The sequence below is a fragment of the Lactuca serriola genome, chromosome 9 (assembly GCF_051521515.1).
Source record: "Lactuca serriola cultivar US96UC23 chromosome 9, Lser_US96UC23_V15, whole genome shotgun sequence".
NCBI classification, from domain to species: domain Eukaryota; kingdom Viridiplantae; phylum Streptophyta; class Magnoliopsida; order Asterales; family Asteraceae; genus Lactuca; species Lactuca serriola.
This window is the reverse complement of record NC_136416.1, coordinates 164,886,357-164,911,653: the sequence shown is the minus strand read 5'-3', so window position 1 is coordinate 164,911,653 and position 25,297 is coordinate 164,886,357. Positions and strand designations below refer to the sequence as shown.

The 25,297-nt window shown below is 39.9% G+C and overlaps 1 long non-coding RNA gene across 9 annotated transcripts; it reads left to right on the top strand.

The window, feature by feature from the left end:
- The first annotated feature begins 1,928 nt into the window (after positions 1–1,928).
- LOC145077144 (uncharacterized) lies at positions 1,929–7,789 on the top strand. 9 transcript variants are annotated; one of them, XR_013692980.1, is made up of 13 exons: positions 1,929–3,297; positions 3,396–3,439; positions 3,575–3,670; positions 3,768–3,959; positions 4,127–4,189; positions 4,257–4,333; positions 4,441–4,578; positions 4,661–5,398; positions 5,484–5,519; positions 5,604–5,689; positions 6,865–7,002; positions 7,117–7,205; positions 7,581–7,789. It is a non-coding gene; the product is annotated as an uncharacterized LOC145077144 (long non-coding RNA). The 9 variants fall into 9 exon arrangements; XR_013692982.1 differs by having other exon boundaries at positions 4,127–4,333; positions 4,667–4,746; positions 5,306–5,398; XR_013692976.1 differs by having other exon boundaries at positions 4,127–4,333; positions 4,661–4,746; positions 5,306–5,398.
- The last annotated feature ends 17,508 nt before the right edge of the window (positions 7,790–25,297 follow it).

The following is a 25,297-nucleotide window of genomic DNA, read 5'->3' as shown; positions in this document are numbered from 1 at the left end:
TGACAGGATGATTTATTATGAGAGAATAAATATTATTAATATATTATGAGAATAATATAAGGAATAATAATATTGTTATTTGATTAATATAAGTCATAAATTAATTAGAATTAATTTGGTGACTTAAAGAGATTAATTAAATAAGAGGGTATAAACTGTCAATTGTTTGATAGTTACACTTTGGGCTGTAAATCCTTTATGGATAGGGTTGGACGATTTCTAGGGCTTAGGATAACCCACAAATCGTCCAAGGGCTTATCTTGGAAAGGATTTGGATTGCTTTGAGTAAAAGTTATCCAATTAGGGTTTAACGGTGAAACCCTAGGAGCCTTACAAGTATAAATAGACCCTTGGGGCAAGGGAAATCGAGACACCTGAAAAGGAAGAGAAAACCTGGCCGATTTCTTCCCTCTCCTCTCTCTCAAATCATCCTCTTGCTAGTTGGTGTTTGTAAGCCATTAGAGGAGTGACATTTGTGACTCTAAAGCTCCAAGAACAAGAAGATCAAACAAGTGTTTCAAGGTAACCTTCTAACTCTGATTTTGTATTGTTCTCTATTAGCTATTTGAAGTCTTGGATCCAATGCATGTTTAATTAGAGAAACCTAGATCCAAGCATTAGGGTTTGTATGTGCACATAGGAATGTTCATATGGCCAAAACCCATCTGAGTACGCCCAGCGTACTAGAGGTACGCCCAGCGTACTCTCAGAGTTCTAAAACCCTAAAATTAGGGTCAACCACTATATAAGGAACATGTTGGTTCATACCCTAGCCTCTATAAGCTCTCTCTTAACCTCAGAAACCCTAGATAGCCGTCCCACCTCCATTGTTGGGTGTGTTTGGCTTTGGAAAGCTTATTTTGGCAAAGGAGAGGCTAGAAGAAGAAAGAGGAAGTTGTCAACGAAGGAGTTGAGTGGCTGGAGCTTATAGATCTGGAAAGATATCATCCTTTGGAGCCTATCTGAAGTTTTGACATCATTCTTGTCCCAAAAGTCCTCATCTTGATGCATGTTTTGAGTTGGTCGAGTCAGACCTTCGGAGAGGTCTTGAGTGAGAAAAATGAGGTCCCACGGACTGTGGTTGTTCCATGTGTGAGATATGTAGGTCTTAATGGATTAAGACCTTGGATTAAGAGCTTTATGGACGTCCCAAGTGATAAAGTTTGAGACTTTATGAATCTTAGGCACATTTGGCGTAAGGATCTGAAGTTTGGGCTTAAGAGCTTAAGCCATTAAGAAGTTATGTGGACTTAATGAGCAGCGAAGTTACGCCCCGCGTAACTTAGGAGTACGCCCCGCAAAGCGGGTCAGTGCCCCGATCCCCAGTTGCGAATCAGCATGTACGCCCCACGTACCAAGGAGGGTACGCCCAACGTACTCCCTCTGTTGGTTTTTCATTTTGGGCCTTAGGGATTGGGCTGTTATTGGGCTGCTGGATTTTGGGCCATGACTGGACATTATGGATAGAGTATTGTGGACCCACTAGTTGTTATGGACCATGGGTCTAGGCCCATTTGGTGAGGTGGGCCCAATTTAGTAAATTGGGCCAATAGTGGGCTTTGCTTCAGACTTTTGGTCTTTGGGCCATTAGTGGGCTTGAGAGCTTATCCAGTGTTGGGCCGGAATGAGTTAAGGGTAAATTGGTCAATTAATCCTTGGAAGGGTATTGTGCTTAGCCTAATGATTATTTATGCTATGTTGGCTAGTTCGGGATTTTCGGTGAGTCGGTGATTCTAGAATCTGCTTCTTCAGTTCAGAGTTTCGGCAGTGACAAGGTGAGTTATCCTCACTATATCAACAAGGTCTAAGGCACCAAGCCCAGCCCTTTATCGGATTGAGATCCGGGTATTGTTGTTATGATTATTGCTTTTGATATGGGTGCATCCTGGTAGCTAGGATGGTATATGTTAGAGACCTGGTTAAGCACTACTAGAAAAACAGCCTTTTACGACGCGCAAAACACGACGCTCTTTGATTTATGTTACGCATTAGAGAGTGACATTAAAAAAGTGTCATCTCTTCAAAAATTTTAAGGATTTATGTCGCGCATTACTGAGTGCCTTTAAATTAGTGTCTGATGTAAAAATATTAAAAACACGGAAGGCACTTGTGCGTCATCTGTGAATGTCGTTTTATATTTTTTTTAAGAAACGCGCGTGTCCGAGGGAAAATGAAATCCCCCAAAATTTTGAACACCCGCCATCCTCCCTGTGTACTCTCTACACCCGCCAAATCGATTTCATTCTCTCCCTTCCTTCTCTCTGCAACCCCTTCCTCTGCGATCGACTTTCACTTCCTTCTCTATGTAAACCCTAATCAAACATAACGCATTTGCAATGGTAATGTCTGCTGCATCTTCTCCAACATTGGATTCTGGTTCTGGAAAGCGCTTGCATCCACCTTCTCGTCTCTCCCCCTCCACCGTGTTTTCTCTCATCTCTCTCCTCCATAGATGGAGATTGTCGGAGACATGAAAGGAGTAACCGAAGGAAACACTACTAGAATGCTCAAGTTTACAAACATTGGATTCTGGTTCTGCTCATCTCCACTCACCTCTTCCCACCGGCGACCTATGCTCACCTCTTCCTGCCGGCATCCTCAAGCTCACCTCACCTCCCCGAGACTGCAACGATTGCTCAAGTTTACAAGCATTTGTTTAAGATCCAACCATTTTCGGATCTTCACGCTCACAAGACTACGATTTAGGGCTCGTTACATTGTTCTTGTGTCAGACATACAACAAGGAGATTTAGGGTTTTACAACTTCTCCCTATCACCATCTATGAACTAATGAAGCCCTAGATAGGTACGATTCAAGCATCATCTAAGTTACAGTTGGTCGTGCCTCCTCCAAAAATAAATCGCAATATATCTTTGTTGTTCCTCCCCATCAGGTAAGTTGATGGTCCCTCATTCTTGAGCACCTAAATTCTCGCTCTTTTTTTCTCTCAATATTTCTTCTCCATTCTCCCCTTTTTTTTCTCTCGATATTTCTTCTCCATTCTCTTATAGTTATGTTATGTGGTTAATTTGTTTATACATATATTTGATTATTGAAATCGTTAGGAAGTGTTAATGGTATTGATTTTGATGGATGAAATTTAGTTATCTAGACGTTCTTTTAGGGTTTACATGCTTATATCAAAATTAGGAATAAATTCTAGATTCAGAGTGGTGTTAGCATTGTTAACTATATGTTAATTTACAGTTTAAATTTTACCATTTTGCTAATTGTTAACTCTTCACTTCAAGGTTAGCCTTATAGACTATCAGATTCTGCCAGCAGCTTTATCGAAGGTATTGATCAATGGAATTATGTCTACTCAATAGCAATTCTACATATGGGAAAATAATTCTAGTGCAAGGCTTCTGAAAATTCCACATGTTCTGTTTAGGTTCAGAAGAAAAAAATGAAAGTCATGTCATCCTCGTCATCAGAGTACAAGCTTCTTGTCTTTCATCACTGTTGCTCAATATTATCAGGCTATGACATTGATTGTCATTTATCAGTTTTACAAAGGCAAACCTAAATAGAAACATTTTTTTGTTGATATTTTCCATGGAATTCTCTCAGGATATTGAAAAAGCTTAGGAGATATGGAATTTCAAGGATACTATCCTACGAGCTACTCAATACTGCATATTATCTTTCTGCCTTTCTCATAGCATGGTAAGTGATATGGAATTTAAAGTTAATAGTTTTAAGAAATTAACGTCTATATATTTATGTCATTTGAACTTCAGTGGCTTACAATACAATGATCCAGGGGCAAAAGTGGACTTAAGTTTTGTCTATCTATGCATTCTATCTTTACTTGTCCAAATATCTTTACGAGCTATTCAGAGGGGAACTTCTTGTGGAAAGGAGTATTCAACCAACTTTTGCTATTGCTTGGTCAAACCTTGCTGGCCTTTTCATGGAGCCACGTGATCTTAATAGGGAACTCTAGTATTACAAGGTATATACATATAATTATTATTATTATTATTATTATTATTATTATTATTATTATTATTATTATTATTATTATTATTATTACTTTTGTTGTCAATCACATGCAAATGTTATATGTGTCTTGTATTATTCGGATGGATTTACTCTCAGTGTGGATCTTGTTTATTTCAGGAGGCTGTCAAACTTAAGCCAACATTTTCTGATGCCTATTTGAACTTGGGAAATGGATACAAGGTGAATTGCTACTTACAGTTGCTACAAAAAAACACATTAATTGCTACTTACAGTTGATACAAAGCAGCTGTCAGCTTCAACATCATTTGTTGGCTCATATCTGTCATAAGTTTCATAAAAGATCTCATCCACAGGTCCAAGAAGGTCTACCCCATACTTCAGTAACAACACATGGGAAAAACTTTCTTTTTATCTTTTTTTATTAATTCATCACATCAAAATATAATAAAATAAAACTCACTCGTTTCCAGAGTTCATTCGTATGGGATGAAAGTGACTGGGAGCAGGGACTCCATTGACCACATGACAGCTAGACATACCCATGGAATCCATATGAGGCTGACCTGGAGTCCCCATTGGAGGTTGCTGTAGAACTGGGTATCCCATGGGTAAGTTGTTAACTGCACTGGAAAGAGTAATATTGAATAATAATTCTACACTTTCTAAAAAATACAACTTCTTTCTTTGTAGCAATAGATTACCATACCTGGCATGGGATGTACCCTATTTTGTATGGGACCCATAGGTAGCTTTGGAGGCATTGGGTACTTCATAAGGTGATATTGATGCTCGAGTAAATGATTGAAAATGATGATATGCTTCTTCAATTTTAACCTTATGTAGTAGGCTCTGAAAAAATATGCATTCTCTTCTTCTAACTTCTGCCAAACTATCCATCAAAAAAGGAAAGTTAACATGACAATGTAATAATAATAATAATAATAACATAACAGTGATTACCAAGAGATGTAAAACCAGGATGTATACATGCATGACTTAATAGAGTTTTTACCACCTCATCCCTATTCATATACAACTGCAAACAACGTTCGATCAAGTTTGAACCTGCAACATTCAAGATTTATATCAACATACACGAAATCTTGACTTGTCTGTAATAATACTACAAGAAAGAAGAACAAATTCCCTTACAAGTTCAGTATCCTCCCTGGAAACTTTTCTGTTGTGATTGCTGGAGATGGAAACCAAACCAGAGTCAGGAACAAGAGTTTCTGTTCAATTATTATTTTGGTCACTTTGAGACTCATGTTGAGTTTCTGGTGTGTCCATTTTTTTTATATGATTTTGAATTAAATTTAATATTTTGTTACTCAGAAGCTCAAAGACATGACTTAAGGTCATACTTGGATGATGTTGGGTATTTTTATTTAGAAAATGGAACCCCTTCCTGAACAAGAACGATTTGAGGTGAGGTGTCCATTATTAATCCAATAATCTATTTTTATAAAAATTATAATATGATATATTGTTGATATCATAAATTTTTATGTAGCTTGGATACAGGGATTCTCTACAATCTCCCTTACAAGTAAGTTGTTTTTGCAAATTTGTATTTTCAATTTCTATTTTTCTTTATTGTCTATTCTAATGACATGATATGTTGGTTGAGTAGCTTTACAATCACATGCTCCTCCAACATCCCTTTTTGCATCAGTGAACTTTCTGTTTGCTGAGTCACTAAACATTAGGTAATAAAAAGTAAGTAGATCTTTTTATAAACCCATTTTCTATATATATATATATATATATATATATATATATATATATATATATATATATATATATAGTGACTATATGGCTTACAAATTTAGAGAGATGACCAAGCTGACATGGCAGCATTCTTTACAGCTTGTTTCTTATTCTTGGCTTTGTTCACCTATAAAGGTACAACCAGCTAGTTCTACAGTGCATGTGAACACGGGCAAATGCCCCAGGCCTGACCTAAAAATATAAATATACTGGCTTGAATGCATAAATGGTATAGGGTCCTAAAAGAGCTTAATTAGATATCTGAGTTGATTAAACGAGCTTAATTAGACGCTTCATCTGTAGGTGGTTCACAAGGACTGGATGGAGAAGAACAAAAGATGATATTTTTCTAGATGTTATAATTAAATCTACTTTACTACCTTTTACATGAAATTTTACATTCTGAATGCTTCTTTATACGAGTAATATATATATATATATATATATATATATATATATATATATATATATATATATATATATATATGTTATCTTTTTAACCTGAAAGTGTAATTTAACTTATCTTTAATTTTCAAGTTTCAGTTTTACCTTCCTTTGTCTGTTGACTTGGTACTACTTATTTTGTATATACATGTAACTAAAAAATGCATATGATATTGAAAAATTGAGAAAATTTGGCTACTCAAAGAAACAATTCTATGCTGAGGCTGTAAACCTATAAAAAGAGGTATGATTTTTACTATAAATCATTGTCAAAATTAAATATGTTTGGATGCGTTTTTAACTATAAGATTATCTTGTTTGTAATATTTAAAGAAATCATTTGTCTGTTGACTTGGTACTACTTATTTTTTACTATTAATTTTTTTACTGTTTCCATATTAGGTATTCCATATTAATTTTTTTAACAATCAACCTAGAATAAGACATCACTGCCCTTTTGAGTCTCAAGAAAATGCAAAACCCTGCAGTGACACTGTTACCTTTTGGTTTACCAATCCAATCTACATGTCACATTCCTTAGTAACTGATTCACTAGGATCTATCAAAGGCTCTATCTTTCTGCTGAAGAGAACCGTCCCCTTTGATTACTGATAAATTGATGGTCATTCATATTTTCTTTATCTATCCCCTCTAAATGAAATGTATCTCAATTATTGCAGTTTCAAACTGAGAAGAAGCATTCAGATTATCTGGATGTCTTAAGCGAGACACATAACAGAGCCTCAGATCAAAAGATCCAGATTGGTGCTGATCCGGGTGATGGTTACACAAAGCACATTTTTAGAGGCTAGATGCAAGTAGTCTCTCTCTTTCTCTATCTCCTTTTTTTTAAATAAATTTGGTTCTCATTGTTGGCTTCCGAATAGCTTTTATTAATCCTTGTAATTATATTTTTATCTTTTTTCTATCAGATGTGCATCCTCAGTTCAGTCCTTGATAAGTGCCTAAGGCTGCTTGGTTTTGAGTCGGCAGCACCTTGCGATACCTCTTGCAAACTCAGGTATGTAGCTTTATTATTCCGAATAGCTCTTGTTTTCTAGTATTAGAAGATCATATGTCTTGATTTCATGCATAACAATAGAGAGATATTGTAGCATCTTTAATAGAGCTATGTAGCATTATAATCCTTCAAATGTGATGGAAACATATGAGGTGCAACGAATAAGCAAAGAAAACTCTTAATCCCAATGATGTCAATAATCTTCCAGAAACTAAAAATCTTCATTGTTTGTACGATGCATGATATATTTGCATCCCATGCTATATTATTTAGATGCTTTAACTTTCATTAATTGGTTTGAATGTTGGTGTTTAGTAATTAAACTCAATTTATTCCTCTTTTTATTAACAAATTTTATTTATTCATGATCTTCAGCTATCTTCTGCTTGTGGGCGGCTTGTAATTTCAAGTGATGGAGTCTGGGATACTCTTTCCACTGAATCAGCTCTGGAATGCAGTCGCGGATTGGCTCCGGAATCAGCAGCAGCACAAATTGTCAAAGTACGGAAACAAAAAAATGTCAAATTTGTAATAAAATATTATGCAATGGATTCTATTTTTGTATGACATTAAATTTTATGAAATGGATCATATTTTTTGTATATGATATTTTATTTTCTATTATGATGCATTAAATGCAAATTTAATTTGAAAATTAGTAAATCTATAAAAAAATATTTTTTTAAACATTTAAAATTACGATACGCAAAAATGTGTGTCATCTTCATTTATGACATGGCCTTTCTTGACAGGGGCTTTCTTGATACGCATTGCGTGTCATTAACACGCGCGTCGTAAGGTTACGACACGCGAATGCGTGTCGTCTTCCTTTATGACAGGGCCTTCCTTGATACGCATTGCGTGTCGTAACCGCGCGTCGTAAATGCGCGTCGTAAATGCGCGTCGTCTATAGACGACGCGCAAAAGCGCGTCGTCTCTCTTTATGACAGGGCCTTCCTTGACACGCATTTGCGCGTCGTCTGAGCGTTTTACGACGCGCAATGAGCGTCGTAAAAGGCCTTTTTTCTTGTAGTGAAGGTCGGTATCCTGGTATGTAGGATGATGCTATGCTAGTGATCGGTTAGGTCGGTATCCTGGTTAGGATGATGATATGTTATGTGATCTGCTAGATCGGCTTGTTGACTGTGAATTGTTATATGATTGTATGTTTATGTGCACACGGTTGTTGGACTGGGGTTGGGTTGAGGCGGGTCCTGCTTTATGCTGTAGGCCAAGATACCCAGGGCGGACCGGTTGTCCTGAAGGCCCAGCGAGCGGTCCGGATATGCTGTAGGCCCCAAGAGGGCGGACCTGACGTGTCGAGGCTCGAAGAGTGGACCAGGCCGACTGAAGGCCCGGTGCGGGCGGACCAGTCATACTATAGACTCAGAGAGTGGACCAGGTGGATTGAAGGCCCGGAGCGGGCAGACTAATCACACTGTAGACTCGATGTATATGGCTAGACTCGGAGGGTGGACCAGGTGGACTGTTGGCCGGTGCGGCGGACTAGTCACACACTTGACCCGTAGTGCATGGCTGTTCTGTGATCGGATATGATATGGCATGTTATGCGTGTATGGTATATGTGGTTGGTATTTTGGGGATATCTCACTAAGCTTTCGGGCTTACAGTTGTGGTTTACTGTTTTTCAGGTTCTTCAGGAGACCGTGGCAAGGCAAAGGCGTGATCGTACCACTCCTCATGTTTATGTTGTGATGTGATTCTGGGAATACTCTAAATCAATTGTATTGAAAACCTTTTTGTAATAATTTAATGAAATCGGGTTGTTTTTGAAAAGTTTAAATTGGTTGGAATTTTTCGGTCGTTACAAGTTGGTATCAGAGCCTTGGTTTGAGTGAATTGGAGGAACACTCGTGTGACTCCCGTCTCAAATCGAGGAGGGTTTTCAAAAGAGAATTTAAAATGGTTTTCAAAATGGGTAAAGGAGGACGCGGAGGTACGATCAGCCGGAGCCAGTAAGTAACCCCAAAATACCATACATGATATTTGTTTTTGAGCTTTGATAGAACAACATGCTAGTGCTAGGCTAGGGATCTTGAGGATTTCATGATAATGTTGTCTGATTTATGATGCCTGTTAGCCTAGGGTTTCCTTGTGGGAGATTTCCAGTGTTCCTCTAGTAGTGAGGGTTGAGCGCTTGTTTTGTATGTTTTCACTAGGGTGTTGTGGTAGTACTTCATACAAATATGGGTAGGTGTGGAAGGTAGTATGGGCCTGTACTACTGAAAGCACAGGACCCATACGCATATCAGGGAAACCATGACCTCTAGGGTTGGATTGAGAGTTGGTTCCCGGGATAGTGGGAAGAATCTAAGATTTTGTAGTTTTTTTTCAGTATGGAGATTCTGAGGCATGCTGGGAGTGGATCCGGGTCAGGATCGGGAGCAGGAGAGGGAGTTCCGGGTGGGTCAGTACCACCTGAGGTTATTGCTCAGATGAGAACGTGCGAGTTGGATGCGAGGATTCGTGAGATCCTGCATGATGAGGTTGGTGTGTTGTTCCGGGCTGAGTTGCCGGAACTGTTTGGGTCGATCAAGACCGCCATGGTTGAGTAATTTGATGAGCGCTATGCAGCTCTCACAGAGACGGCTATCGCGGCGGCTACAACGGCTGTAGCAGCGACAGGGGGAGGAGCTGGTCGAGGTTTTCAGTATCGGGACTTCGATAATACAAAGCCTCCTACCTTTGATGGGGTTCAGGACCCGATTGTTGCTATGAGGTGGTTTTCGGACGTGGAGGGGTGTTTCTTCATGTGTTCATGCCCTGCTGATCAGAGGGTGGGGTGTGCTCTGGACCTGTTGAGGCTCGGGGCGAAGGATTGGTGGAGATTGACCACCGGGTCATATTCGGATGCGCAGAGGGCTGCGGTTTCATGGGATCAGTTCAGAGAAATGTTTAGCACTCGTTATGTTCTGCGGGTTGAGAGGGAGAGATTGGCTCAGGAGTTCCTTAGGCTGAAGCAGGGTTCGGAGTTGGTGACGGAGATCACCAGGATGTTCACTGAGAGGGCGATGTTTTGCCCTGAGTTCGCTTTGGAGCAGGCTCATATGTCCCGATATTTGAGTATGCTCAAGAGAGATATCAGACATTTTGTGTCTACGCAGAGGTGCGAGACTTTGTTGGAGTAGCAGGAGGCCGCCAGGCGGCGTGAGTTGGAGATTGAGTTGCAGTTGCGTGAGCTGAGGCAGGCTCCGGTGCAGTTGCAGCCGGTGCCGAAACGGTACAAGACCGTTGATTCTAGGGTGGGAGATCAGAGCAGCCACGCTTGTGGGAAGTGTGGGTAGGGTCACACCGGAGTTTGTAGGTCCGGTGGTGCATGCCGCAAGTGCGGAAAGGAGGGGCACTATGCGAGGGATTGTCGACAGTCAGCGCCGGTTCGGGATTTGAGGATTTGTTATCATTGTCATCAGTTTGGACATTTGAGGGTCAACTGTCCACAGCTTACTGCAGGACCAGTGCAGGCTCCAGCACCGGCCATTTTGAGGATCACGGGTGGAGGTCAGGGTGGAGCGGAGCCCCCAAGGGCTCAGGGTCGTGCTTTTCAACTTACAGCAGAGGAGGTCAGAGCAGTGTCAGATGCAGCTGCGGGTATGTTTCCTTCTTGATATCTTGTTATCTTCTGATTATTGTGGAGTATTGTTTATTTGCTAGTCTCATTGTGTGGTTTTCAGTGTGGTATTCGTTGTTCTTTGAGGGTTATGGTATGGTTATGGGTTAGTTTTGGGGATTTCGTTGGTTATCATTCATGAGGGTTATTAGTGGAAATCTGGCGTTTGGTCTGAATGTCGGGTTGCATCTGCAGTCTGAGGAGGGGTTAGCTGAAGATCGAGTTTCTTTCGAGCTCGGGATGATCAGTGATGATATGTGATTTTGTGAAGGTTGCTAGTGCTAGTGGGAATCAGTTCGCGTGTTCGTATTTGTGTTGTGTAGGGTTGTTGAGGGAGGTCGGTGATGGCGACCGGTGGTTGATAGTCAGTGTTATAAGTGGGGGAGAATTGGAAAATTCTCCGGAAGATCGATGAGCATTGGAGGTTGTTTAGCTGCTTGGGATTCAGCAGTGTTTCTGTCAGCCAAGAGCGTAGGCTGGTATGAATACGTGGCAGGCATGCAGGGCGGGATACAGACCAAGGGTATTTGATTGTAGAGGGCCTGGGATCAGGCCGGGTTTGAGTATGTATGATGGAGATAGAGTTCGGAACCCCTAGAGGGCTAGAACAGTATGCATGGGAGGGTTTCCCGGAGAGATAACTCGAAAGAATGAATGCTAGTTGAGCGGTCCGGGTAGACTGAAGGCCGGTAGGCGTACCAGTCAGGCCGAAGGCTCGGAGAATGGTCCAGCCAGGCTGAAGGCCCTGGAGGGCGGTCCAGATTGGTTGAAGGTTCTTAGAGGGGTCCAGATTGGCTGAAGGCCTGGTAAGGCGGTCCAGTCATGCTGAAGACTCTGCAGGTATTGTTAGATCGGTTCGAGGAAATGGATTGAGTATGTCGCGATGTGTTAGCATTAGAAGGTCTGGCCCCGTGTATTGATCTCGATTAGAGGAGATAGTGCATGGACTCGAGAGTCCTTGCGAGCGGATTCAGAGCATGTGTGTTGCATGGATAGCGGTTATGCTATAGGGGAGTGGTGTAGCATTGGGCGAGCACCGTGGCACTTGTCGCAGTGACAAGGCGGCCAAGGGGATTTCCTTGGCAAGGAAAGAGAGAGGAATGTAGCTCCGAGAAGGAGTGTAAATTCACGGAAGCGAAAGCGGCAACACAGAGTTATGATTGGAGTGATCCAATTATGGTCTTTGAGTAGCATGATTGCGGCAGTGGTATGGAATCACATTCGTATGGGATGTCTGCTGAGGTTGTGGAAGGATTTCCGCGAGGGTGGAGCCAAGAGGCTCGGAAAGGATGCAGGGATGGAGTCTTGGATTCCCAGATTGACTCTGATCAAGGAATTGTGTATGTAGTGGTGATTCATCCTAGGGGATGTTTGGAGGTTTCGTCAGTGTGACGGGTTTTCACATCCCGAGGGTGCTAGAGCTAGTTCAGCATGTGCATGCGATTGTAAGAGGAGAACTCATGGGAGTTGCTCTGAGGCTGAAGAATGTGTCATTCTGTCAGCATGGAATGGATAGAGTTGGACTTGGATCGGGAACCCGGTGGTTCAGGGTTATATCTAGCTCGTAAGAGTCAAGTGATTGTTGTGATCAGGATCGAGAAAAGTTCCATGGAGTGGTACTCGGTTGATAAGTGTAGAATCTGATAAGTGTGGTTATCAAAGGGTGAAGCCGGTGGCCGGCTTGAGGCAGTGGTCAAAACACCGCAAGATTATTGGTTAATTAATCCTTGGAAGGGTATTATGCTTAGCCTAATGATTATTTGTGCTATGTTGGCTAGTTCGGGATTTTCGGTGAGTCGGTGATTCGAGAATCTGCTTCTTCAATTCAGAGTTTCGGCAGTGTTAAGGTGAGTTATCCTCACTATATCAATAGGGTCTAAGGCACCAAGGCCGACCCTTTATCGGATTGAGATCCAAGTATTGTTATTATGATTATTGCTTTGATATGGTTGCATCCTGGTAGCTAGGATGGTATATGTTAGAGACGTGGTTAAGGTCGGTATCCTATTATGTAGGATGATGCTATGCTAGTGACCGGTTAGGTCGGTATCCTGGTTAGGATGATGATATGTTATGTGATCTGCTAGATCGGCTCTTTCACTGTGAATTGTTATATGATTGTATGTTTATGTGCACATGGTTGTTGGACTGGGGTTGGATTGAGGCGGGTCCTGCTTTGTGTTGTAGGCCAAGATACCCAGGGCGGACCGGTTGTCCCGAAGGCCCAGCGAGCGGTCCGGATATGCTGTAGGCCCCAAGAGGGCGGACCAGACGTGCCGAGGCTCGGAGAGTGGACCAGGCCGACTGAAGGCCCGGTGCGGGCGGACCAGTCATACTGTAGACTCAAAGAGTGGACCAGGTGGATCCGGAGCGGGCAGACCAATCACCTTGTAGACTCGATGTATATGGCTAGACTCGGAGGGTGGACCAGGTGGACTGTTGGCCGTTGCGATGGACCAGTCACACAGTAGACCCGAAGTGCATGGATGTTCTGTGATCGGATATGATATGGCATGTTATGCATGTATGGTATATGTGGTTGGTATTTTGGGGATATCTCACTAAGCTTTCGGGCTTACAGTTGTGCTTTACTGTTTTTCAGGTTCTTCAGGAGACCATGGCAAGGCAAAGGCGTGATCGTACCGCTCCTCATGTTTATGTGGTGATGTGATTCTGGGAATACTCTAAATCAATTGTATTGAAAACCTTTTTGTAATAATTTAATGAAATCGGGTTGTTTTTGAAAAGTTTAAATTGGTTGGAATTTTTCGGTCGTTACAGAACACATCATGAATACCTGCCAAATCTTCAGGCAATTCCAAGCGGTATACCTGCTTACCAATTCTCTGGATGGTTTTGAAAGGTCCAACAAATCTGGGACTCAACTTTCCTTTCTTCCCAAATCGCATAAGGCCTATCCATGGGGATACCTTCAGCATTACAAAATCCCCCACCTGGAATTCTATGGGTCGTCTCCTCTTTTCTGCATAGGACTTCTGTCGATCCTAGGCCACTTTCGTTCTTTCTCGTATGATTTGAATCTTGTCGGTAGTGTCTTGAATCATTTCAGGTCCTCCAAGGATCTTCTGTCCTACATCACGCCAACATAATGGCGTATGGCACTTACTACCATATAATGCTTCATATGGTGGCATTTTGATTGAAGTGTGGTAACTGTTATTATACAAAAATTCGACAAGAGGTAAGTACTTGTCCCAGTTACAACCGAACTCCAAGATACATGCACAAAGCATATCTTCTACTGTTTGGATTGCTCTTTTCGTCTAACCATCTGTATGGGGATGATAAGCAGTGCTGAGAGAAACTCGAGATCCCAATTCACGTTGCATACTCTCCCAAAAGTGAGAAGTGAAGCGAGTATCACGATCGGAAATGATCTTTAGTGGCACACGATGTCTCGTAATAATTTCATCCAAGTATACTTGTGTGGATTTCTCGATTGGATTCGTTTCACTCATGGCGAGAAAATGTGCCCTCTTAGTTAGGCGGTCGATAATTACCCAAATGCTATCATGTTGTCTAGCAATCTTTGGAAATTTGGTAATAAAATCGATGGACAGTTCTTCCCATTTCCACACAGGAATACTAAGACTTTCTGGAATTCCGTAAGGCTTTTGGTGCTCTGTTTTGACTTGTAAGCATATCAAACATTCCTGCACGTGTCTTCGATGTCTCTCTTTAATCCAGGCCACCAATAATCAGCCCGTACATCATAGTACATTTTACTTGTACCAGGATGTATAGACAACTTAGACTTATGAGCTTCATCTAAAATCTTCTATCTTAATCCGCCAATCTTTGGAATCCATAGTCGATTCTTAAATACCTTTAATCCTCATGGTTCATCAAGTAAAACATCAGCATAATGTATCATCCCTTCTTTCTTCACATTTTCTGGCTTTAAGGCCTCTACTTGCCATTTCTCTAGTTCATCAAGAATAGTGGACTTTACTGTAGTGTGAGTAATAGTATAACACATACTATTACGATAAACTTTTATGCTAAGTGCATCGGCAACTACATTGTCCTTTCCAGGATGATACAAGATTTCATAGTCATAATCTTTGATCAGATCCATAGCTCGTTGTTGTCTCATATTCAAAGTTTGCTGACTGAATATATACTTGAGACTTTTGTGGTCGGTAAACAATTGGCACTTTGTACCAAAAAGATAATGCCTCCAAAGTTTTAGGGCAAATACCACTGCAGCGAGTTCGAGATCATGGGTGGGATAATTCTTTTCATACTCTTTCAGTGGTCTTGAGGCATAGGCTATCACTCTACCACGTTGCATCAATACACAACCGAGTCCCAATCTTGATGCATCGCTATACACAGAAAAATCATTATCACCTTTTGGGAGTGATAAGATCGGAGCATGAGTCAAAAGATCTTTTAAAGTCGAGAAAGCTTTTTCTTGGGCATCACCCCATTCTAACTTGGCTTCCTTTCGTGTAAGATTTGTGAGAGGTACAACTATACGTGAAAAGTCTTTAATAAATCTCTGGTAATATACTGCGAGACCTAAGAAACTACGAATTTCAGAAGCATTACGGTGCGCTTCCCAATTTTGAATGGCTTCGATTTTGGTAGGATCTACGGATATACTGTAACTAGAAATCACATGGCCGAGAAATTGAACTTGGGGAAGCCAAAATTCACATTTCGAGAATTTAGCATACAGTTTCCCCTTTCGAAGAAGTTCTAATACCTCACGAATATGAATGTCATGCAGATTCAGACTTGGAATAAATTAGAATATCATAATTGAATACGATGACAGATTTATCGAGCATTGGACAACATACTCGATTCATCATATCCATGAATACAGCAGGAGCATTTTTCAGACCAAATGGCATGACAAGAAATTCATAATGACCATAATGATTACGGAAAGCAATCTTCGGTACATCCTGCTCGTGTGCTTTCAATTGATGATAGCTAGATCTCAAATCAATTTTCGAGAAATAGCCAACAACCTGAAGTTGATCGAACAAATCGGTAATGCGAGGTAGTGGGTACTTGTTCTTGATAGTCACCATATTTAGATCACGATAATCAATACACATTTGCATCGATCCGTCTTTCTTCTTGACAAACAATACTGGAGCACCCCAAGGAGAGGTACTCGGTTGAGTAAAGCCTTTGTCAAGTAAGTCTTGCAGTTGAATCATCATTTCTTTCATTTCAACTGGTGCAAGACGATAAGGAGACTTTGCAATCGGAGCAGCACCAGGCACAAGGTCAATTCGGAATTCTACTTGCCTGTCCGGAGGAAGTCCAAGCAAATCATCGGGGAAAACATCAGGATATTCGTTAACAACGGGAACATCATTTACGGTTTTCTTCTCCTCTTTTGAGACATCAAATGTGTAGGCCAGATAGATAGGGCACCCCTTGAATATAAATTTATGAGCCTTTAGGAAAGAGATTATTTTGAAGATTTTGAGTCTTTCTTCACTGTAGACATAAATAGGATCTTCCCCTTCAATAGGAATGCATACCATCTTTTCGTAACACAAGAGTTCTGCGTGGTTCTTTGACAACCAATCCATGCTAAGAATAATATCAAAGTTGGGCAAGGAGATAGGAATCAAATTAGCAAGAAAATTGTAGCCTTCAATTTCTCTGACACAATCCCTACAGATTTTATCAGCAAGTAATGATATACTTCCCGCAATATCTATGTGAAATGGTTGCGCGAGTGCATAGCAAGCAATTTGAAAAGAATGCACAAATTCATGGACACAAAAGAATCTGAGGCACCATAATCAAATAAGATGTGACCAGGTCTAGAGTTGACAAGAATGTACCCATCACAACATTTGGGTCCTCACGTGCTTCCTCTGTGGTAATCTGGAATGCACGGCCCTTAGCTTTTGGCACCTCCTCCTTTTTAGTTGGAGTATTCTTTGGTTGTTGAACAGGAGCTTGACTTCTCGCCGGTTGTTGAACAAAAGCTTGACTTCTGTCATTTGACTAGTAAGAGTAAGGCAAAAATCCTTCTTGTGGCCAGTAACACCACATGCATAGCAAGTAACATCCTTTATTGGGAAAGTTGGCTTTATGTGACCCTTTTCTCAACATCCATAATAGACCAAAAATTCCTTATCTATTCTGCATTGGTCGTGATGATTCTTTCCACAAATATGACACAATGGCGATTGAAGAGAAAAAGATTGTGACCTGTCGTGGCCAAGAGAGGTATTATGAGATTGCACTTGCTTTCTAGGTTCAGGTCGAATGGATTGAGCTGGTGGAATAGAGGAAACAGGAACAGTTCGATCAGTATGTGGATGCTTTGCAATAGAAAGAATGGCACCACCTATCTCCAAGTCATGCTCACGTCTTCGAGCACACGCAACCGCTTTATCAAATGACAAAACATCCCGATTGACTATGAAATCGTGGATTTAATGTCATAATCCTTCCATGAATAACTGAATTTTCTCGTGTTCAGTTGGAATATACTTTGCAACAAACCGTGCTTTTTGATTGAACTGAGATTCATACTCATTCACAATCATTCCTCCTTGTTTAGGCTCGAGGAATTCTTTCTCCAATCTCCTCTTCATGTCTAGAGGACAATACTTCCCTAGCAAACGAGTTTTGAACATTTCCCAAGATAAATTCTCTTGGTTATACACATTGAGAGCTTCAAATGTTGCTTCCCACCAGACCAAGGCTTCTCCGACGAGCAATGCAGAAGCATAATTAGTCTTGTCTTTATTATCCACATGAGAGATAAGAAATACTTTTTTGTGTTCTGGATCCATGTAAGAACAATAATAGGATTAAGAACACCTGAAAACTCCGTAATGCCACTACTCTTGAAAGTTTTGAATGAGGGACGTTTCGCCTCCCTTTTAGAAGATTCTCCGATGACTTTCTCTTTGCCTTTATCATTATTCATTTTGTGTTCTTCGAGAGTCTGTCGAATAAAACCAGTAAGTTTATCTATAATTCACTCCTCACGAGGGTATACTGGAGTATCTCCTTCATCAGGACGAGGATCTCCACCCACCTATGGCGTATGGCTACTCACCTATTCAACCATTGCTTTGAAAATTTGGGGTAACATAGTATTTTTAGAATATTAGGATTTATTATTACCTAATACTTTACTTAAGTCTTTCCTATGGTTTGTATCCACATACTTACAACGAATCCGTTCATTTATTAAACTTCCAATAGTTTAAGTCTAAATACAAATTCGTGAAATTTAGTTCGCTTAAACTACTGCTCTGATACCATTAATTTGAAAGACCCATACTTTCATACTTGTGACATTGTTAATCCAAATTAAACCAAAACATGCTACATGCATATTCATAAATAATATTTTATATTGATAATTTGATTACAAACGACTGGCTACAAACTGATTATTACAAAGTGTTAAATTCGTATCTTTTGCATACAAACGCTGATTTTTACGTTCTTTATATCCACGCATAGATGAAATTATGCTCTACAACTTTCGTTTAGACTCCGTTGGCTAATTTTGAATTCAATTTTAAAATTATATTTTTAACAGGTCGAGACAAGAAAATCCGTTAAAAATTCATAACTTCTTCATCTGACGTCCGTTTTCGTCTGTCTTTTTACGGTTGTACTACTATTAACGAGACCTTCAATTATCGTTTAGGTTGTGTCGGCTAAAAATCACCCGATCTTTATTTTGAGTTTTTAGCTGTCTACTGCTATACTGAAACTTATAAAAATCACAACTTCCTCATACGAAGTCAGATTTGGACGTTCTTTTTATGAAAAATCTAGGTTTAACGAATACTACAACTTTCATTTATATCATAAGGGCTAAAAAGTAGTTTATCAAAAACTCACTTTTTACGTCATACGGTGTCGTGCCGGTTCTCGTCGCGAAACTTTAATAAATCATAATTTCTTCGTTATAACTCAGATTTTGATGAGTTTTTTGCCTAAATGTTTCTAAAGAGATTCTTTATAACTTTAAGTAATAAAATTTTACTTATTTTCAACTTTATATTTTCATTAATTTCAATAACTGATATTTGATTGGAATCTCATAAGACTTCCAAAGCATTCAGAATGATTCTAAACATAGTTTTACTTCAATTCTAGTAAAAACTATATGTTAGAACTCAATGCTCAAAATTCATATAATATTTCATAATATTATTCATTACAAAACACGATACAGTCGGCTAGGGTTTTCCCCAATGAGTCCGGACATAGGTAACTCGACGAGTTCATGAGACAACTCGACAAGTTAAGTTGGATGTTCACGATATTTCAGAGGAAAAAGGGGGACTCGACGAATCACTTAGATGTACTCGGTGATTCGGGTCAACATGGACCGTTGACTCGAGTGTTGACTTCTGTTTACTTTAGGGTTTGGTCAAGACAGGGATTATGGGGACCATGGAGGGGTAAAATGGTCTTTTACCCATTACAAGAGTTAGAGAGAGAGAGAGAGAGAGAATAATTGTTGGTTTATTTAGAGTTGTGAATAGAGTATTAATTAGAGATAATTATCCTATGTGTTAGGTGGAGGCTAGTTCGAGATTTGTGTACGAGGTTATTTGATTGCTTGCTTACGAGGTGAGTCTTCTCACTATACTTACCTAGAGTGGTAATTTATGTGTTACCGGAGGGTCTTATGTGCTTATATTGAGTATTGTGATATCCTTCATTATGTTTGTGTAATTTATGTTGTGTATTATTATGAGCTTATTGAGTTAGGACCGGAGGGTCCACCCGAGTTGTGGGACCGGAGGGTTCTATTGAGACACATTGACCGGAGGGTCTTATTTGAGTATAGCCACAAGGGGCTAATGAGATGTGTGTGGTATTTTGGGGAACTCACTAAACTTCAGGCTTACCATGTTATGTGTTGTGTGTTTCAGGTACTTCTCAGGATCACGAGAAGCCATCGACTTGATTTTACACACAAGTTGGAGATATCTTTTGGGGATCCTGGATTGTGTTTTAAACTATTTATGAACATGCATTTTTGATAACTTGATATTTGGGGGGGGGGGGGGGTTGTGATTATGTTTATGAGATAAATGCAATTTTAAATAAAAAAACTTGTTTGAAAATTTATGGTGTTACATGAGCCCTCAGCATGAGTCTGGCATGCCCTCCCTAACCTTCAGCTCACATCTGGTATGCTCCAGGGTTTGTTGGCTACATCATGGAGCATTACAACCTTAACCCAACCCACACAATATGTCGACGTGTAACAAATAATACCATATAAAGATAATCCGAATATATCACAGGTAGTCATACTGGCCTACCAGACTAGCATATCAAATCTAGCATGCCTATCTGTCCATACTCAGCATATCAACAAGTATCAAATTCTCAAACCAATGGTCTGGCCTTGGTACCTTAGACCCATAAGTACAGTGAGGAAAACTCACCTTACAAGTAGTGCAGAACAGATCAGGTCTGACTATGAATTCCAGCTCCCGACTCAAATGCCTACAACCACCATGGGACCAATTCTATCAAAATCCCGAAATACCTAAAATACCCTCAAAAGTTAACTTGGTCAACCATGGTCAAAGTCAAATTCAACGATCAAGGTCAACAGTCCATGTTGACCCAACTCGTCGAGTCCACCGATGAATTTGTCGAGTTTCTGTAGTAATCAGAAGGTCAGGAAAACCCTAGCCAACTCACTTAGTTGGCTAGAAAACTCGTCAAGATTTCCCCAGCTTAACACATTTAGTTGATTCTTCGATTCCAGGGACTCTAAGGCTCATATCTAAATAAAATTTTTGTCTAAGTGAATAAAGTTTCCAACTTTATCCTTTGGGGCTACTCCAAGTGTCACACCCCCAAACCAGAATGGCGGAAACATTCGGGGGTGGATGACTTCATGTATAGTATCATAACAACGAGTATAATAGTAAAGAAAGCAAACACAACCATCATCAATATAATTGAAAGAGTTATATCATAGACTAAGTTTACATGTTTCAAAATCAATTACATCATGATGACAAAATAAGTTTTGAATTTAACGCCTTAGCGTTCCGTCCTCAAAAGCAGTTGATTACCTGTTTAGTGATTTTCTGAGAATACAAGTTGTTTGAAAAAGTGTCAACACAAAGGTTGGTGAGTTCATAAGAGTTTTAATTCAGAAATAAATTGTTTTCCTTGTAAAAGCGGTAAAGGGATTCCAGAAAATCCAATATTTTCCTTGAAAAGTAAGTTGTAAGTTTCCGTGTTATGAAATTGTGCATCCTAGAATTCCCAATAATTTCCTTCCATAATCTCCAAGTATATATAAGTTATATAAAATTGAAGTTAGATAAAACGTCGAATGTAATGGGTCTGCCCTAGGCCTACAACCAAACAAGGAACAGGAAATAGAGCGAACCCACCAATTCTAAACCGATCACGACTAAATTCTATATAACTCTAGCATATACAATTAGTAATTATGGCTGAAAACTAACAATTCTAGATAGAATGTAGTCTTAAAATAGAATACCAAGACTATGCCTATCATAGTCGTCAAGTGGTGGTAGTGGACATAAACTATACATAGCATAATTCACCAAATAGTGGTAGTGATAGTGAATATGAATTATGCATATATTAGTTTATCCAAAAGTGGTGGTGGAAGTGAACATGAACTATACATATCATAATTCACCAAATAGTGGTAGTGATAGTGAACATGAATTATGCATATTATAGTTTATCCAAATTGTTTGTAATGTAATGCATTCTAACTGTACCTACTTTAGTTAGCGTATTTGTTGGTAGTGTACACATATTATAGTTTATTGAAACTACTCGTTGTAGTGGCAAACCTTGGTATATGATTCGTATCTTCGAGATAAGGTAAATAATATGCAATATCATTCACATGTATTCAATTAGTACTATCCTTGTCATGCTTTACCAAATGTTTGTATGTAACGGATGTAAACTTTGTTTATGACAATTTGTTATTTCACCATACTTGATATAGTAAAAACCCATTTGTTTTATGATGTATGTCAACATACCAATACAACATGACACATAATGTGATAATGTATAATCACATAATGATACACACCTTGCTCAACAAGTTACAAGCTGTGAATGGAAGTTGTAAGCTGTCAACTTGTTTTTAACATTTATGTACTGTTTTGGAAAAAATCCCAGAAAAATCATACGAAAACGAAAACTAAATCCGTAAAATCTGGGAGTTTATAAAATGTGTCTAGTTTGTTCATAAATTTTATCATGATTTTTAGATGTCTCTAACTTGTGTGAAAATGTCCATATTCACAGACTGGTCCGGATTCGTAGCTACAGTGATAGACAGTTTTGTAAAAATTGCCAAAACTTGTAGAAAAATCGTATGAACATGTGAAAATAGTCATTTTAAAGGTATAAACCTGACCTATTTGCACCTAGTACAGTTTTGAAAACCAAAATATTTAAGTCATCCAAAACAGTCATTGAATGGAGTCCAACTTTTCTGATGAAAGCTGTTGGAAGAGTTTAGTTGTGTTCTTGTTGGTTTAACTTGTATTCCCCCCCCCCCTTAAAACTTCAGAAAACACGAAAATATAGGGGTATTAACTCACCTTATGTGATTTCAGAGGATGAATGTTGAAGAAAAGATGTGTTCAACTCAAGGACACTTGGAGGATTGCTTGAAGATTCGAGAATCTAATACCAATATGGTGGAGTTTGTGTAAGGAATCAATGATTGGTGTTAAAGGGAAGTGTAATAATCATATGAAAGATGAATTATACTTACCAATTGAAGGAGAAAGGCCTTGGAGTATGCCTTGAAGTTCTCGAAATTGAAGGAGAAAGATGAGAGAGTTTGGAGGGTGATTTCTTGGTGGAAAATGAGAGAATGAATGAGATGTGAGGAGAGAAAGTGGATGTTCCAGCTCTAAGAACGTGGGAAGTTGCTGGAAATGATGAGAAAGTACATTGACATGACCTAGGTATGGTGGAATAGTGACTAGGGGTTGTACTATGAAGGTATGGGGAGGTTTCTTGTGTCCTTGTCCAAAGGATAAGTCAACACTCCACCTAAATATTTCATCAAACAAAATTCTATTCTTAGGCAAGGATTTTCCCCAAAATATAATTAAAATATGAATATTTTGGGTTTATTATGTTAAAATACGAGTTTGGGTGAAAATCCCGCGTTAAAATCATGAAAAACTAGCTTAAAACGAAGTTTGGGTCGAAAACCGGAAATCTGGACCGAACCTGCGAGGTTCGGCTCCAAGAGTGAGAACCAAGAGAAGGGAAAGAAGGAACCGAAAGGGGGAGGAGGGAACCGAAGGTGCGAGGCTCAGTCTTGGCTTGGCGGTGAAGCTCGGTCTTGGCTGTCAGCGAGGCTCGTTCTCGGCTGCTTAGCTGGGTTCGTGTAACGCTCGTAGATCCGGGCTCATCAATTTAGAGGCAATAGGGGTCGAAAACGACTTTTTGACAAAATATTATTTATAATAAATAGTCTTAACCAAGTTTTAGAATATGTCACGAGGTTTTCGTACATATAAAGAACGCCAAAATCCGAGTTATAACAAAGAAGTTATGACCCGTCGAAGTTTCACGACGGAACCGGCACGGCACTGGGAAGCGTAAATAGTGAATTTACGATAGAGCGAGATTTAGCCTTAGCGATCTAAACGAAAGTCGTAGAATATGTTAAACTAAGAACATCGACAAAAAGAACGCCCAAATCTGACTTCGTATGTAGAAGATATGATTTTTCGAAGTTTCGGATTAGCAGTGTACAGCCCGAAATTCGAATATTAGAGGGTGTTTGGCTTGGCTTTTCAGGGGGCAAATGTCCTTTTTGGAAAAGTCACAAAAAGTCAGGTTTTCCTAACTTTTCCAAAAAGTTCATTTTTACTTGTATCCAAATCCAAAAGTAGCTTCCAAAATGCATTTGCCAAACATCTTTTGCTTTCTATCTTTTCCTAAAAGGACTTTTGGCTTCTAAAAAGCTAAGCCAAACACCCTCTAGATCGAGTGATTTTTAGCCGACACGACCTAAACGAGAATCGAAGATCTCGTTAAGAGTAGCGTAACAAGAAAAAGATGGGCGAAAACGGATGTCGGATGAAGAAGTTATGAGAATTTAACGGACCAATCCTGTCCCGGCCTATTAATAATATAAAATTTAAAATCGAGTCAAAATTAGCCGAAGGAGTCTAAACGAAAGTTGTAGAATACGTTCCCACCTTCTCGTGGATATAAAGAACGTCGATAACGGAGGTCGTACGCGAAAGTTACGAATTTTTGAAGTTGTAACTCGAATTTGTGAAGCTGGTGCAATGGGTGATGACATGGCTCGATCAGGGCCGTAGCTTGCGGATCACGGTCTGGTCTTCAGATTCGGACACCTGGCCTCGCTACGCCTCGCGTACGAGAGGAACGCCCTGCGTCCAAGTACGCCCCGCGTCGGAAGAAGGCTACGCCCAGCGGACTTCGGATTGAGCGGTTCGGAGAAGTGCCACGATGACCCAGCAGCGAAGCGACACGTGTAGTACGCCCGAGCCACTACGCCCAGCGTAGGTCCGAGGTACGCCCAGCGTACCGAGGCCTCGCAGGCTATAAAAGGGGGGTCGAGGCAGCTTCATTTTTCACTCCAAATTCCACTCTCTCTCTCTAGCTTCTTTCTCTCTCTAAGTGCCCTAAACCCTCCTAAACCCTAGATAAGGCCCCTAACACCCTAAGGAAGCCCCAAGGCTCCCGGAATCCCGAGAAAAAGAGCCTTTCGGTTTCAAAACGCTGCTCCAAATAAAGTTCCGGTTTTCGTTAAAATCCGCTGTAAGTGAGCTACGTTTACGCAATTTTTAATATAGCTTTCAAATAATTATAGGAATGTTATTAGGTCCTTAAAATAATTATTTGGGCTATTATTATGAGTTATATTGAGTGTTATTAACGCTTATATAATAATAATAATAGTCAGACTAATCAATTTGCCACGGTTATCGTTAGACTAAACCCTAGTGGTATTGGTACTAGGTTTTATCGAAAGAAAATTGTTTTGAGAGTATCGAAGTGTTGTCCGCGTGCTGAGTCGCCACCTTTCAAGTGAGTGCATAGTTACTTTCAGCTTACACATAGATATGAAGTATTTTATATAAATTACGTGCTATGTGTGCATATTACCTGAATACTTGCTATCTATGCTGAATGAACATTTTTATGCATGTTTTCAATGATTTAAACTGTATATGTATTTTATATCTACGAAAAATGTTGGGGTAAAACATGGGTAGATGTAATAGTTGCTATGTGATAAAATGAAATAATGAGAGGCCTCGTTATAGATGTTATTGATGATCTAGTCATCTAGCGGAGTATAGATGACGACCACGGACTATTCTAGACAGTCCAGTGGAACACTAGCACGCTCGCAACCTGTAGGTGTTTATTTGAACTGTGTGTTTATTTGAACTGTGTGCTC